Raw genomic sequence first — 12,577 nt, 5'->3', positions numbered from 1 at the left:
TCAAACAACTGCCCTTTTCGAATAGAGGTTAACTACACAGGCAGCAGCCCGCGCTGTGGTGCGGCGGCATTACGTGTTGATAATGAACTGGTAGTGCCACCTGCAGCTCGTGGAACATGAGCGAGAAATCCAGAGGGCACCGTGAATTCAAACAGTGGTTCACTACCGTCATTGCAGCGACAGCAATGCAAAACTTTAAAAAGTGCCGTGACCAGGATTCGAACCTGGGTTATTGCGGCCACAACGCAATGTCCTAACCACTAGACGATCACGGCCACGGAGGCACCGCCGAAAGCAGTTCTCGCGACTGCAAGTGGCTATGCACAGCAAAGCTCAGCCCACTGTGTCTCGCCACAGCTGTGTCAGACGTGGTCTCCATTATATGTATACTGGCAAACGAAACGTGTCTGCGCTGTTAGGACACTAAGCAGTGTGGTTAGCTGCATTAAACCCCTGTGGCAATGTCTTGTAGTCCTCCAACTCTGTCTACCACAGGTAAGTGCCTCGATAAGAGGTGTCGCATCGCTCTCGCCGTCACTTGTGACCGCGAATCGTACTTAACGTCATTTTGTGCAAGCGTCAGCGGAGCGTCAGTCGAGCTAAGTCGGGACAAGTCGCATAAGAGGAGCAGTAAAATGCGTATTTCCGGTACCGGGAATCGAACCCGGGCCTCCTGGGTGAGAGCCAGGTATCCTAGCCACTAGACCACACCGGATAACGACACAAGTGCTCCTCCAGCGAACACAGCAAGCTGTACACAATCCACTTGACGACAACGGCAAAAATTAGCGTTTCCACTGCATAGAACGTCATGCTCGAGACACATTTCGTGGAGACGAGCGCCAGCAATCGTGACACCAAACTGCGCGTGTGAATCCTGTCGTTGCACCACGCACTGTGCTGCTACGACAATTTAAGAAAGAGACGCTCACGGCTTGCTGCGCTGTTTCCTTCGCGGGTAATCAGTGCTCCTGCTTAGAAAACATTGGCAGCGGTGGGATTCGAACCCACGCCTCCGAAGAGACTGGTGCCTGAAACCAGCGCCTTAGACCGCTCGGCCACGCTACCTACGCGGCGCCAGGGGCACAGGAGCTGCTTTCTACAGCACGAGAAAACACCACAAAAAAAAACGAGAAAAAGTTGGCAGCGGTGGGATTCGAACCCACGCCTCCGAAGAGACTGGTGCCTTAAACCAGCGCCTTAGACCTCTCGGCCACGCTACCTGCGTCAGTGTTGTTCGCTTTCGTAGAAACAGTGCACGACACAGCTTCCTGTTCTGCTGCGACTGGCCGCTCATCCATTGCACTTCAAACAACTGCCCTTTTCGAATAGAGGTTAACTACACAGGCAGCAGCCCGCGCTGTGGTGCGGCGGCATTACGTGTTGATAATGAACTGGTAGTGCCACCTGCAGCTCGTGGAACATGAGCGAGAAATCCAGAGGGCACCGTGAATTCAAACAGTGGTTCACTACCGTCATTGCAGCGACAGCAATGCAAAACTTTAAAAAGTGCCGTGACCAGGATTCGAACCTGGGTTATTGCGGCCACAACGCAATGTCCTAACCACTAGACGATCACGGCCACGGAGGCACCGCCGAAAGCAGTTCTCGCGACTGCAAGTGGCTATGCACAGCAAAGCTCAGCCCACTGTGTCTCGCCACAGCTGTGTCAGACGTGGTCTCCATTATATGTATACTGGCAAACGAAACGTGTCTGCGCTGTTAGGACACTAAGCAGTGTGGTTAGCTGCATTAAACCCCTGTGGCAATGTCTTGTAGTCCTCCAACTCTGTTGACCACAGGTATGTGCCTCGATAAGAGGTGGACAGATGTCGCATCGCTCTCGCCGTCACTTGTGACCGCGAATCGTACTTAACGTCATTTTGTGCAAGCGTCAGCGGAGCGTCAGTCGAGCTAAGTCGGGACAAGTCGCATAAGAGGAGCAGTAAAATGCGTATTTCCGGTACCGGGAATCGAACCCGGGCCTCCTGGGTGAGAGCCAGGTATCCTAGCCACTAGACCACACCGGATAACGACACAAGTGCTCCTCCAGCGAACACAGCAAGCTGTACACAATCCACTTGACGACAACGGCAAAAATTAGCGTTTCCACTGCATAGAACGTCATGCTCGAGACACATTTCGTGGAGACGAGCGCCAGCAATCGTGACACCAAACTGCGCGTGTGAATCCTGTCGTTGCACCACGCACTGTGCTGCTACGACAATTTAAGAAAGAGACGCTCACGGCTTGCTGCGCTGTTTCCTTCGCGGGTAATCAGTGCTCCTGCTTAGAAAACATTGGCAGCGGTGGGATTCGAACCCACGCCTCCGAAGAGACTGGTGCCTGAAACCAGCGCCTTAGACCGCTCGGCCACGCTACCTACGCGGCGCCAGGGGCACAGGAGCTGCTTTCTACAGCACGAGAAAACACCACAAAAAAAAACGAGAAAAAGTTGGCAGCGGTGGGATTCGAACCCACGCCTCCGAAGAGACTGGTGCCTTAAACCAGCGCCTTAGACCGCTCGGCCACGCTACCTGCGTCAGTGTTGTTCGCTTTCGTAGAAACAGTGCACGACACAGCTTCCTGTTCTGCTGCGACTGGCCGCTCATCCATTGCACTTCAAACAACTGCCCTTTTCGAATAGAGGTTAACTACACAGGCAGCAGCCCGCGCTGTGGTGCGGCGGCATTACGTGTTGATAATGAACTGGTAGTGCCACCTGCAGCTCGTGGAACATGAGCGAGAAATCCAGAGGGCACCGTGAATTCAAACAGTGGTTCACTACCGTCATTGCAGCGACAGCAATGCAAAACTTTAAAAAGTGCCGTGACCAGGATTCGAACCTGGGTTATTGCGGCCACAACGCAATGTCCTAACCACTAGACGATCACGGCCACGGAGGCACCGCCGAAAGCAGTTCTCGCGACTGCAAGTGGCTATGCACAGCAAAGCTCAGCCCACTGTGTCTCGCCACAGCTGTGTCAGACGTGGTCTCCATTATATGTATACTGGCAAACGAAACGTGTCTGCGCTGTTAGGACACTAAGCAGTGTGGTTAGCTGCATTAAACCCCTGTGGCAATGTCTTGTAGTCCTCCAACTCTGTTGACCACAGGTATGTGCCTCGATAAGAGGTGGACAGATGTCGCATCGCTCTCGCCGTCACTTGTGACCGCGAATCGTACTTAACGTCATTTTGTGCAAGCGTCAGCGGAGCGTCAGTCGAGCTAAGTCGGGACAAGTCGCATAAGAGGAGCAGTAAAATGCGTATTTCCGGTACCGGGAATCGAACCCGGGCCTCCTGGGTGAGAGCCAGGTATCCTAGCCACTAGACCACACCGGATAACGACACAAGTGCTCCTCCAGCGAACACAGCAAGCTGTACACAATCCACTTGACGACAACGGCAAAAATTAGCGTTTCCACTGCATAGAACGTCATGCTCGAGACACATTTCGTGGAGACGAGCGCCAGCAATCGTGACACCAAACTGCGCGTGTGAATCCTGTCGTTGCACCACGCACTGTGCTGCTACGACAATTTAAGAAAGAGACGCTCACGGCTTGCTGCGCTGTTTCCTTCGCGGGTAATCAGTGCTCCTGCTTAGAAAACATTGGCAGCGGTGGGATTCGAACCCACGCCTCCGAAGAGACTGGTGCCTGAAACCAGCGCCTTAGACCGCTCGGCCACGCTACCTACGCGGCGCCAGGGGCACAGGAGCTGCTTTCTACAGCACGAGAAAACACCACAAAAAAAAACGAGAAAAAGTTGGCAGCGGTGGGATTCGAACCCACGCCTCCGAAGAGACTGGTGCCTTAAACCAGCGCCTTAGACCGCTCGGCCACGCTACCTGCGTCAGTGTTGTTCGCTTTCGTAGAAACAGTGCACGACACAGCTTCCTGTTCTGCTGCGACTGGCCGCTCATCCATTGCACTTCAAACAACTGCCCTTTTCGAATAGAGGTTAACTACACAGGCAGCAGCCCGCGCTGTGGTGCGGCGGCATTACGTGTTGATAATGAACTGGTAGTGCCACCTGCAGCTCGTGGAACATGAGCGAGAAATCCAGAGGGCACCGTGAATTCAAACAGTGGTTCACTACCGTCATTGCAGCGACAGCAAGGCAAAACTTTAAAAAGTGCCGTGACCAGGATTCGAACCTGGGTTATTGCGGCCACAACGCAATGTCCTAACCACTAGACGATCACGGCCACGGAGGCACCGCCGAAAGCAGTTCTCGCGACTGCAAGTGGCTATGCACAGCAAAGCTCAGCCCACTGTGTCTCGCCACAGCTGTGTCAGACGTGGTCTCCATTATATGTATACTGGCAAACGAAACGTGTCTGCGCTGTTAGGACACTAAGCAGTGTGGTTAGCTGCATTAAACCCCTGTGGCAATGTCTTGTAGTCCTCCAACTCTGTCTACCACAGGTAAGTGCCTCGATAAGAGGTGTCGCATCGCTCTCGCCGTCACTTGTGACCGCGAATCGTACTTAACGTCATTTTGTGCAAGCGTCAGCGGAGCGTCAGTCGAGCTAAGTCGGGACAAGTCGCATAAGAGGAGCAGTAAAATGCGTATTTCCGGTACCGGGAATCGAACCCGGGCCTCCTGGGTGAGAGCCAGGTATCCTAGCCACTAGACCACACCGGATAACGACACAAGTGCTCCTCCAGCGAACACAGCAAGCTGTACACAATCCACTTGACGACAACGGCAAAAATTAGCGTTTCCACTGCATAGAACGTCATGCTCGAGACACATTTCGTGGAGACGAGCGCCAGCAATCGTGACACCAAACTGCGCGTGTGAATCCTGTCGTTGCACCACGCACTGTGCTGCTACGACAATTTAAGAAAGAGACGCTCACGGCTTGCTGCGCTGTTTCCTTCGCGGGTAATCAGTGCTCCTGCTTAGAAAACATTGGCAGCGGTGGGATTCGAACCCACGCCTCCGAAGAGACTGGTGCCTGAAACCAGCGCCTTAGACCGCTCGGCCACGCTACCTACGCGGCGCCAGGGGCACAGGAGCTGCTTTCTACAGCACGAGAAAACACCACAAAAAAAAACGAGAAAAAGTTGGCAGCGGTGGGATTCGAACCCACGCCTCCGAAGAGACTGGTGCCTTAAACCAGCGCCTTAGACCGCTCGGCCACGCTACCTGCGTCAGTGTTGTTCGCTTTCGTAGAAACAGTGCACGACACAGCTTCCTGTTCTGCTGCGACTGGCCGCTCATCCATTGCACTTCAAACAACTGCCCTTTTCGAATAGAGGTTAACTACACAGGCAGCAGCCCGCGCTGTGGTGCGGCGGCATTACGTGTTGATAATGAACTGGTAGTGCCACCTGCAGCTCGTGGAACATGAGCGAGAAATCCAGAGGGCACCGTGAATTCAAACAGTGGTTCACTACCGTCATTGCAGCGACAGCAATGCAAAACTTTAAAAAGTGCCGTGACCAGGATTCGAACCTGGGTTATTGCGGCCACAACGCAATGTCCTAACCACTAGACGATCACGGCCACGGAGGCACCGCCGAAAGCAGTTCTCGCGACTGCAAGTGGCTATGCACAGCAAAGCTCAGCCCACTGTGTCTCGCCACAGCTGTGTCAGACGTGGTCTCCATTATATGTATACTGGCAAACGAAACGTGTCTGCGCTGTTAGGACACTAAGCAGTGTGGTTAGCTGCATTAAACCCCTGTGGCAATGTCTTGTAGTCCTCCAACTCTGTCTACCACAGGTAAGTGCCTCGATAAGAGGTGTCGCATCGCTCTCGCCGTCACTTGTGACCGCGAATCGTACTTAACGTCATTTTGTGCAAGCGTCAGCGGAGCGTCAGTCGAGCTAAGTCGGGACAAGTCGCATAAGAGGAGCAGTAAAATGCGTATTTCCGGTACCGGGAATCGAACCCGGGCCTCCTGGTTGAGAGCCAGGTATCCTAGCCACTTTTTTTTTTTTTTTTTTTTTTTTTTTTTTTTTTTTTCCTTTTTTTTTTTTTTTTTTTTTTTTTTTTTTTTTTTTTTTTTTTTTTTTTGGGCCTCCATCCACCCCTTCTAGCCCGTCCTCACGCTCGCCAAAAGTGCCTTCATCGGCTCGACTTCTCCGTCATTAGCAAAAATCTCCGTTGGAATAAAAAATAAATCACGAAACAAATGGATTCTCTTCAGTATCCATGTGGTTATTTGGTTTACCAATATATGTGATGTGGAAAATGAAGCAAATGAAATCTTCTGCAGGAATGTTAGAAAACTCATCACTTTCCGAGGGAGACTGAATGTATGAAAATAAACTTGGTGATGCTGGAGTCTTCCACAGCAAGAAGGAACAACTCTTCTCTTCCTCTGACAGGAGAAGTTCAAACATAACATAAATACGTCTTCTTTTCAATAAACGAATCTTACTAATTGAATAAACAAGAAACGAATAATGTATAATTTGAATATTAGATCTACAAAATTCGACGGGGATCTCGTAGAACAGTCTCGCAGAGCTCTCGACAGGAGAGGCATCATCCCCCAAAGCGTCACCACTGTCGGGGTGGTCCGTTTCATATTCGTGGCCGTTCGATCGCCGCATTCCGAATCCTAATTGCGACTATCATAGTCGTGAAAGGGCCATCCATCAGAGTTTTCGGACTGCGACGGCGCCCTGGAGGAATATCTCTCTACGTCAACGTTCGGAGGAGAAAGAAAGCATACTTTTCTCTATATTTGTCGATTCGTTGAAGTTTCTGGTGTTGAGTTATTAGGTATAGCCAATAGTCTTCTTTATTTTTTTCTGGCGCCGATAATATATAATACACCGTCTGACCTTGAAGCCAAGTGACTGCTCGTCGTTTTGCCGGAGGGTATGGAACGGCATCAGGAGTGAGGAGTCCAGCTGGAGTAATCATTCTAGGTGCAGTACGCAGCATACTTGAGAGCTTCCGTGCAAAGAGAAGCCAGATGTCCTTCACATTTTCGCATAGAAAGCGATGTTCGATGGTATCTAGGTGAGTACAGTGAACGCAGTTCGGAGTATCTGCCAAGTGGATCATGTGTAGTTTTGAATTTGTCGGTATGATCCTATTGACCGCCATGTACCATGTAGACCGCACCTGCGATGGTAAGTGTGCGTCATGAATGTTTTCCCAGATCTTGGCCCAGTTGCAGTCTCTATACTTCACTTCTATTCTGTTGCGCGGCTTACTGTCCGTCAGGCAGCTGTAAAGTGCTTTGACCCGGTAAAGATCATTCTCAGGTATGTTGCTTTGAATATAGCTGTATTCGAGGAAAAAAGTACTAAAGTGGCTAAATGCAGTCGGGATGTGACTTACGTTTACCGGAGGCGTCATGCTGGCAGGTGCAATTTCATTGAGAAGGTGGGCCGTTAAGGAATTTGGTGATCGTTGCCATTGTTTATACATGTTGCTGATATATAATGCTTTCGCTTTGTGGTAAACATCTGTCAGATTTAGGCCGCCCTTTCCCAAGGGGAGCGTCAAAGTTGCAAATGGGACTTTGAAAATGTGTCCCCTACTGACAAAGTGTCCGAGCGCTGCAAGCATTCGTTGTGCGATGACCTTTGGTATTGGTAAGATTTGTGCGACATAATTCACTTTAGAAACAATGTAAGTATTGACTAAAAACACTCTTTGTATGGCGTTGAGATTTCGCAAATGATGTTGCCGTATACCGGCCCGAATTTGTGCCAATAATTTTCGATAATTAAGAGCAGACGTGCAGCGGATGGTGCGCGTGTATTCAATGCCGAGACATTTAAATGTTGTCATTCTTTTTAGTGATTGGCTATTGCCAAGTTCGAGTCCTCTACCAAGTTCCATAATGCCAGACTTTTTACAGTTGACTTTCGCTCCTGATGCGGCTGCATAAGTGGATATCAGATGAAACGCGCGTTCCAAGTCTTCATCTTTCGTCACCACGAAACTGACGTCATCCGCAAATGCCTGGCATACGATCTTCTGGCCATGTATGCGTATTCCCGGAAGGTCTTGCGCCAGGGAGAACAGTAAGGGTTCAAGAGCAACTGCAAACAAAGCCATTGACATCGGGCAACCTTGTCGTACCGACCGAGCGATATTAATAGGTTTACTGAGTTGTCCGTTGAGACAGATCTTGGACGTACCGTTTCGCAGCAGGAGTGTAACAGTGTCAATAACTTTCCGTGGAAAGTTCATTGCTGCCATCGCGCACAGAAGATATGAGTGACTGATTTTATCGAATGCTTTCTCAAAATCTAACGAGACTAGAGCGCATCGCATGTCGCAAGCGGCGGCTGTAGCTATGATATCTCTATATGCACTTAACGTCTGCTGTATGTTTCTAGAGTTCCCAACGCTCGTCTGGTAGGCCCCCGTGACAGTACTAAGTACCGTACTGAATCGCTGCATCATGACCCGCGCGAATATCTTATAATCGGTATTAAGTAACGTAAGCGGTCGGAGATTGTCGACTGTCTTTCCCGCTGGCGTTTTGGGTACCAATACCACTATGCCTTCACAGAATTCCCTTAAGATATCACTTCCAGCCTTTAAGATATCATTACAGACCAAGGTCAACTTTGGAACTAAATGGTGACGAAAGGTTCGATAAAACTCAGCCGGTAATCCGTCGGGGCCAGGCGATTTATTCTGTGGGCTCCCTCGAATGGCGTCCTCTACTTCATCTTCAGTTATGACTGCAGCGAGGCCGTCTGCTTCTACCGTGGTCAATGTCGCAAAACGGCGTGCCAGAAGGACGTGCTGCGCCGCCATATCCACTGGGTGTTCCGTGAACTGTGCTGTGAAATGTTTGTAAATCTCGTCTCGTATGTCGCGCTGGTGGTTTAGGAATCGACCATCTGCAGTATGCAGTTCTGTCAATATCTTTCTGCGCCCCCTTTTCTGTTCGCGAATAACATGGTACATTGATGTCGTTTCGTCCTGTACAGCGTTTTGCAGACGCGTCCTGACTTTACAGCCTTCCAATTGCTTCCGTTTAAGGGTTAGAATCGTAGCCTGTATTCTTTTAATATGCATACGATTTGCTATTACTGTTGCATCTTCTCGATATAAATCTCTCAAACACTGAAAGTAAAATTCCAGGGTTTGCTTCTGCCAGGCACATCGATCTCGGGAATAATTCTTCATCGCTTTTGTTAAGGCGGGTTTCGCACATTTTACCCACCACGTAATGGCAGAATCGTACGCGGGAAACTTTCGTTCGCAGGCTGCCCACGTATTGCGGAAGACTGTGTGACACCCGGGTTCTGGTAAACACGCTACATTTAGTTTCCAGGGTCCCCTTGCCCTGTACGTCCCTTGTTTGGCTAAATTGACGGTACATATATATGCCACATGATCTGTGAAGACAGTCGGCCATAGCTCAGCCTGCAAAACATGTTCCCTCATACTTGATAATGCGTAGATTCTATCGATGCGGCTAGCTGAGTGGCCAGTAACGTAAGTGAATCCGGGCCTGTCACCGTGTCGAAGCTCCCACGTGTCTATTAAATTCAACTCGTCAATGAGATTGCGAAGCTCGGCGGACGGATTGAAGTTCGGTGTCTGGTCTTTGGGACTGAGGACACAGTTAAAGTCACCAGCGAATATAAGTTGTTCCGAAGGTGGTGTAAAAAGTGGCACAATGTCATCTTTAAAAAACTCTGCTCTCTGTCGGCGTCTCCCAGAGCCGGATGGGGCGTAGAGATTGATAAATCTAGTAGTATCGATAGTAGTCGCTATACCTCTGCCAGACGCCAGGCGCTCGACATGTGACAGCACTATCCCTTCCTTAGCCATGATCGCCGTCCCTGGATCAGTGCCATGTCCAGGATTAACGACGGCATTGTAGCCTGTGATACGCTCAAGGTTAATATTGGTCACTTCCTGCAGCATGATGAGATCAATATCAGCGGCATAGAGAAAATCTTGAAGATTTGTTAAGTTTAGCGGGCTACTGATCGTATTGATGTTCAATGTCGCAATTCGGTAAGCTTGCAAGGACGGCATGAGAACAGAGATCTAGGTGACTATAAGCCGAGTATGGATGTTAATGGCGAACATCCTCTAAAAGAAGTCTACGTCATTAGCCACTGTGCCGACGCCGGCGGTAGCCGTTTGTTGCTGGTGGGACACATCAGCTTGAGCTTCCGATAACGGACTATCTGTACGTCGCCGATCCTTTACGAAATCATCTTCCCGACCACCCTCTTCCACGTCATCCGACCAATCACACACGAACCTGTCCGCTGGCAAACCGCAATCCGAGAGCTTGGATACGTCGGATACAGGGGTCTGATCCATTGCATCTGTTATCGCAGGGTCGCCGGAGGGTAATCGTCCGTGATCAGTGTCCGATTCGTCCGTCCGGGATTTTTTTGTCGTTTTGCTGGTTGCTGACGACGGTGGTTCAGTCTCTTCAGTCAGTTTCTGTCGTACGTGGTTCGCTTTTTCACGCAATATTGGCGCCTTTGCTTCTGCCCCTTGATGTGCTAGCCGGCGTTTCTTCTGTGATTTGGGAGACCGCGGGGGCTGGTGGCCAGCCAGCTCGTTCGACTCCACCCGGTCCACGTCGGACTTGTCGTCTCGAACCGGAACGCCCGCCGGAATACTTTCGGTGTCCGGTTGGTGCCCCTGCTCCGAGTGAGTATCGCCCCCCTTTGAGGTGTGTGAAGAAGGAACAGTTGGGACGTCGTTCGTATCCATCGGCGTGACGCCTTCCTGCACTTCGCGCAGACTCTCTAGCGGAACATCGAAACTAGGGTCCGAGGTAACGTTAGCCCGGGCGGCGGCGACGTATGATATAGGCAACGTAGACGTCGGGCCCTGCTGCGCACGCTCACCGGCCGGTATTTGCGCCACGCGCCGTTGGACACATTGAGCACGGATATGTTCGGTGGAACCACAGCCCGCACAGGTTCTCGGCTGCCCATCATAAATCACAATGGCTCTGTAGCCACACACAGTGACGTAGGACGGAATGTGCTTCAACATATCAATCTTCACCTGCCGGACACCGTTTAACACCGGGAAAATGTGCATATTCGACCACTTTTCTGCCGTATTGCTGATGACCGTTCCATATTCCCTCAATTTGGCATTAATTTGATCAGCGGATATTTCAAAGGGTAATTCGAATATTCGAACAGTTCTAACTCCAAGACCGGCAAGCGAAACTCTGACATCACCAACATTGCCGTCAGAATGGTTAAACTTTAAAACTCCTCCACAAGATTGAATGACCTGCTCGCATTTCTCGGGTCTCAACAATTTTAGGTAGACCGTACTGCTGACGATAGAAAGGTGAATGCCAACCATATCATCAATAGTGATTTTCATAACGTCTCTAATAAATAACTCAACTTCAAAGGACTTCGGTCGTGCATAGTGCGGGTCAAAACGCAATTTCAATGTGTCTTTCCGTATAAGTTGATCCATTATAATCGATGGCAATTCATCACTCCACACTACAACAACGCAGCAAAGCGCACACTTACCAAACCGCACGCGACCGCCACAGGCGAGAGCGTAAACAACCTGCGTCCGACCGCCACGGCCGCTGCCGGCTGACTGCCACTAGACCACACCGGATAACGACACAAGTGCTCCTCCAGCGAACACAGCAAGCTGTACACAATCCACTTGACGACAACGGCAAAAATTAGCGTTTCCACTGCATAGAACGTCATGCTCGAGACACATTTCGTGGAGACGAGCGCCAGCAATCGTGACACCAAACTGCGCGTGTGAATCCTGTCGTTGCACCACGCACTGTGCTGCTACGACAATTTAAGAAAGAGACGCTCACGGCTTGCTGCGCTGTTTCCTTCGCGGGTAATCAGTGCTCCTGCTTAGAAAACATTGGCAGCGGTGGGATTCGAACCCACGCCTCCGAAGAGACTGGTGCCTGAAACCAGCGCCTTAGACCGCTCGGCCACGCTACCTACGCGGCGCCAGGGGCACAGGAGCTGCTTTCTACAGCACGAGAAAACACCACAAAAAAAAACGAGAAAAAGTTGGCAGCGGTGGGATTCGAACCCACGCCTCCGAAGAGACTGGTGCCTTAAACCAGCGCCTTAGACCGCTCGGCCACGCTACCTGCGTCAGTGTTGTTCGCTTTCGTAGAAACAGTGCACGACACAGCTTCCTGTTCTGCTGCGACTGGCCGCTCATCCATTGCACTTCAAACAACTGCCCTTTTCGAATAGAGGTTAACTACACAGGCAGCAGCCCGCGCTGTGGTGCGGCGGCATTACGTGTTGATAATGAACTGGTAGTGCCACCTGCAGCTCGTGGAACATGAGCGAGAAATCCAGAGGGCACCGTGAATTCAAACAGTGGTTCACTACCGTCATTGCAGCGACAGCAAGGCAAAACTTTAAAAAGTGCCGTGACCAGGATTCGAACCTGGGTTATTGCGGCCACAACGCAATGTCCTAACCACTAGACGATCACGGCCACGGAGGCACCGCCGAAAGCAGTTCTCGCGACTGCAAGTGGCTATGCACAGCAAAGCTCAGCCCACTGTGTCTCGCCACAGCTGTGTCAGACGTGGTCTCCATTATATGTATACTGGCAAACGAAACGTGTCTGCGCTGTT

The 12,577-nt window shown here is 50.7% G+C and overlaps 20 non-coding genes across 20 annotated transcripts; all 20 read right to left on the bottom strand.

Annotated features, from left to right (window-relative positions):
• Positions 1-203: 203 nt before the first annotated feature.
• On the bottom strand, positions 204-275 carry Trnah-gug (transfer RNA histidin (anticodon GUG)). The gene has a single exon. It is a non-coding gene; the product is annotated as a tRNA-His (tRNA).
• Positions 276-643: 368 nt separating this feature from the next.
• On the bottom strand, positions 644-715 carry Trnae-cuc (transfer RNA glutamic acid (anticodon CUC)). Its single transcript has one exon. It is a non-coding gene; the product is annotated as a tRNA-Glu (tRNA).
• A 271-nt stretch (positions 716-986) lies between these two features.
• Trnal-cag (transfer RNA leucine (anticodon CAG)) lies at positions 987-1,068 on the bottom strand. Its single transcript has one exon. It is a non-coding gene; the product is annotated as a tRNA-Leu (tRNA).
• A 73-nt stretch (positions 1,069-1,141) lies between these two features.
• Trnal-aag (transfer RNA leucine (anticodon AAG)) lies at positions 1,142-1,223 on the bottom strand. Its single transcript has one exon. It is a non-coding gene; the product is annotated as a tRNA-Leu (tRNA).
• A 287-nt stretch (positions 1,224-1,510) lies between these two features.
• On the bottom strand, positions 1,511-1,582 carry Trnah-gug (transfer RNA histidin (anticodon GUG)). Its single transcript has one exon. It is a non-coding gene; the product is annotated as a tRNA-His (tRNA).
• A 376-nt stretch (positions 1,583-1,958) lies between these two features.
• Trnae-cuc (transfer RNA glutamic acid (anticodon CUC)) lies at positions 1,959-2,030 on the bottom strand. The gene has a single exon. It is a non-coding gene; the product is annotated as a tRNA-Glu (tRNA).
• Positions 2,031-2,301: 271 nt separating this feature from the next.
• Positions 2,302-2,383, bottom strand: Trnal-cag (transfer RNA leucine (anticodon CAG)). The gene has a single exon. It is a non-coding gene; the product is annotated as a tRNA-Leu (tRNA).
• Positions 2,384-2,456: 73 nt separating this feature from the next.
• Positions 2,457-2,538, bottom strand: Trnal-aag (transfer RNA leucine (anticodon AAG)). Its single transcript has one exon. It is a non-coding gene; the product is annotated as a tRNA-Leu (tRNA).
• A 287-nt stretch (positions 2,539-2,825) lies between these two features.
• On the bottom strand, positions 2,826-2,897 carry Trnah-gug (transfer RNA histidin (anticodon GUG)). The gene has a single exon. It is a non-coding gene; the product is annotated as a tRNA-His (tRNA).
• A 376-nt stretch (positions 2,898-3,273) lies between these two features.
• On the bottom strand, positions 3,274-3,345 carry Trnae-cuc (transfer RNA glutamic acid (anticodon CUC)). Its single transcript has one exon. It is a non-coding gene; the product is annotated as a tRNA-Glu (tRNA).
• Positions 3,346-3,616: 271 nt separating this feature from the next.
• Trnal-cag (transfer RNA leucine (anticodon CAG)) lies at positions 3,617-3,698 on the bottom strand. The gene has a single exon. It is a non-coding gene; the product is annotated as a tRNA-Leu (tRNA).
• A 73-nt stretch (positions 3,699-3,771) lies between these two features.
• Positions 3,772-3,853, bottom strand: Trnal-aag (transfer RNA leucine (anticodon AAG)). Its single transcript has one exon. It is a non-coding gene; the product is annotated as a tRNA-Leu (tRNA).
• Positions 3,854-4,140: 287 nt separating this feature from the next.
• On the bottom strand, positions 4,141-4,212 carry Trnah-gug (transfer RNA histidin (anticodon GUG)). The gene has a single exon. It is a non-coding gene; the product is annotated as a tRNA-His (tRNA).
• Positions 4,213-4,580: 368 nt separating this feature from the next.
• Positions 4,581-4,652, bottom strand: Trnae-cuc (transfer RNA glutamic acid (anticodon CUC)). Its single transcript has one exon. It is a non-coding gene; the product is annotated as a tRNA-Glu (tRNA).
• Positions 4,653-4,923: 271 nt separating this feature from the next.
• Trnal-cag (transfer RNA leucine (anticodon CAG)) lies at positions 4,924-5,005 on the bottom strand. The gene has a single exon. It is a non-coding gene; the product is annotated as a tRNA-Leu (tRNA).
• A 73-nt stretch (positions 5,006-5,078) lies between these two features.
• On the bottom strand, positions 5,079-5,160 carry Trnal-aag (transfer RNA leucine (anticodon AAG)). Its single transcript has one exon. It is a non-coding gene; the product is annotated as a tRNA-Leu (tRNA).
• A 287-nt stretch (positions 5,161-5,447) lies between these two features.
• Trnah-gug (transfer RNA histidin (anticodon GUG)) lies at positions 5,448-5,519 on the bottom strand. Its single transcript has one exon. It is a non-coding gene; the product is annotated as a tRNA-His (tRNA).
• Positions 5,520-11,839: 6,320 nt separating this feature from the next.
• Trnal-cag (transfer RNA leucine (anticodon CAG)) lies at positions 11,840-11,921 on the bottom strand. The gene has a single exon. It is a non-coding gene; the product is annotated as a tRNA-Leu (tRNA).
• Positions 11,922-11,994: 73 nt separating this feature from the next.
• Trnal-aag (transfer RNA leucine (anticodon AAG)) lies at positions 11,995-12,076 on the bottom strand. Its single transcript has one exon. It is a non-coding gene; the product is annotated as a tRNA-Leu (tRNA).
• Positions 12,077-12,363: 287 nt separating this feature from the next.
• On the bottom strand, positions 12,364-12,435 carry Trnah-gug (transfer RNA histidin (anticodon GUG)). The gene has a single exon. It is a non-coding gene; the product is annotated as a tRNA-His (tRNA).
• Positions 12,436-12,577: the final 142 nt, after the last annotated feature.

The sequence above is a fragment of the Schistocerca serialis genome, chromosome 1, assembly GCF_023864345.2.
Source record: "Schistocerca serialis cubense isolate TAMUIC-IGC-003099 chromosome 1, iqSchSeri2.2, whole genome shotgun sequence".
NCBI lineage: Eukaryota > Metazoa > Arthropoda > Insecta > Orthoptera > Acrididae > Schistocerca > Schistocerca serialis.
This window is presented reverse-complemented; position numbering and strand designations above follow the sequence as displayed.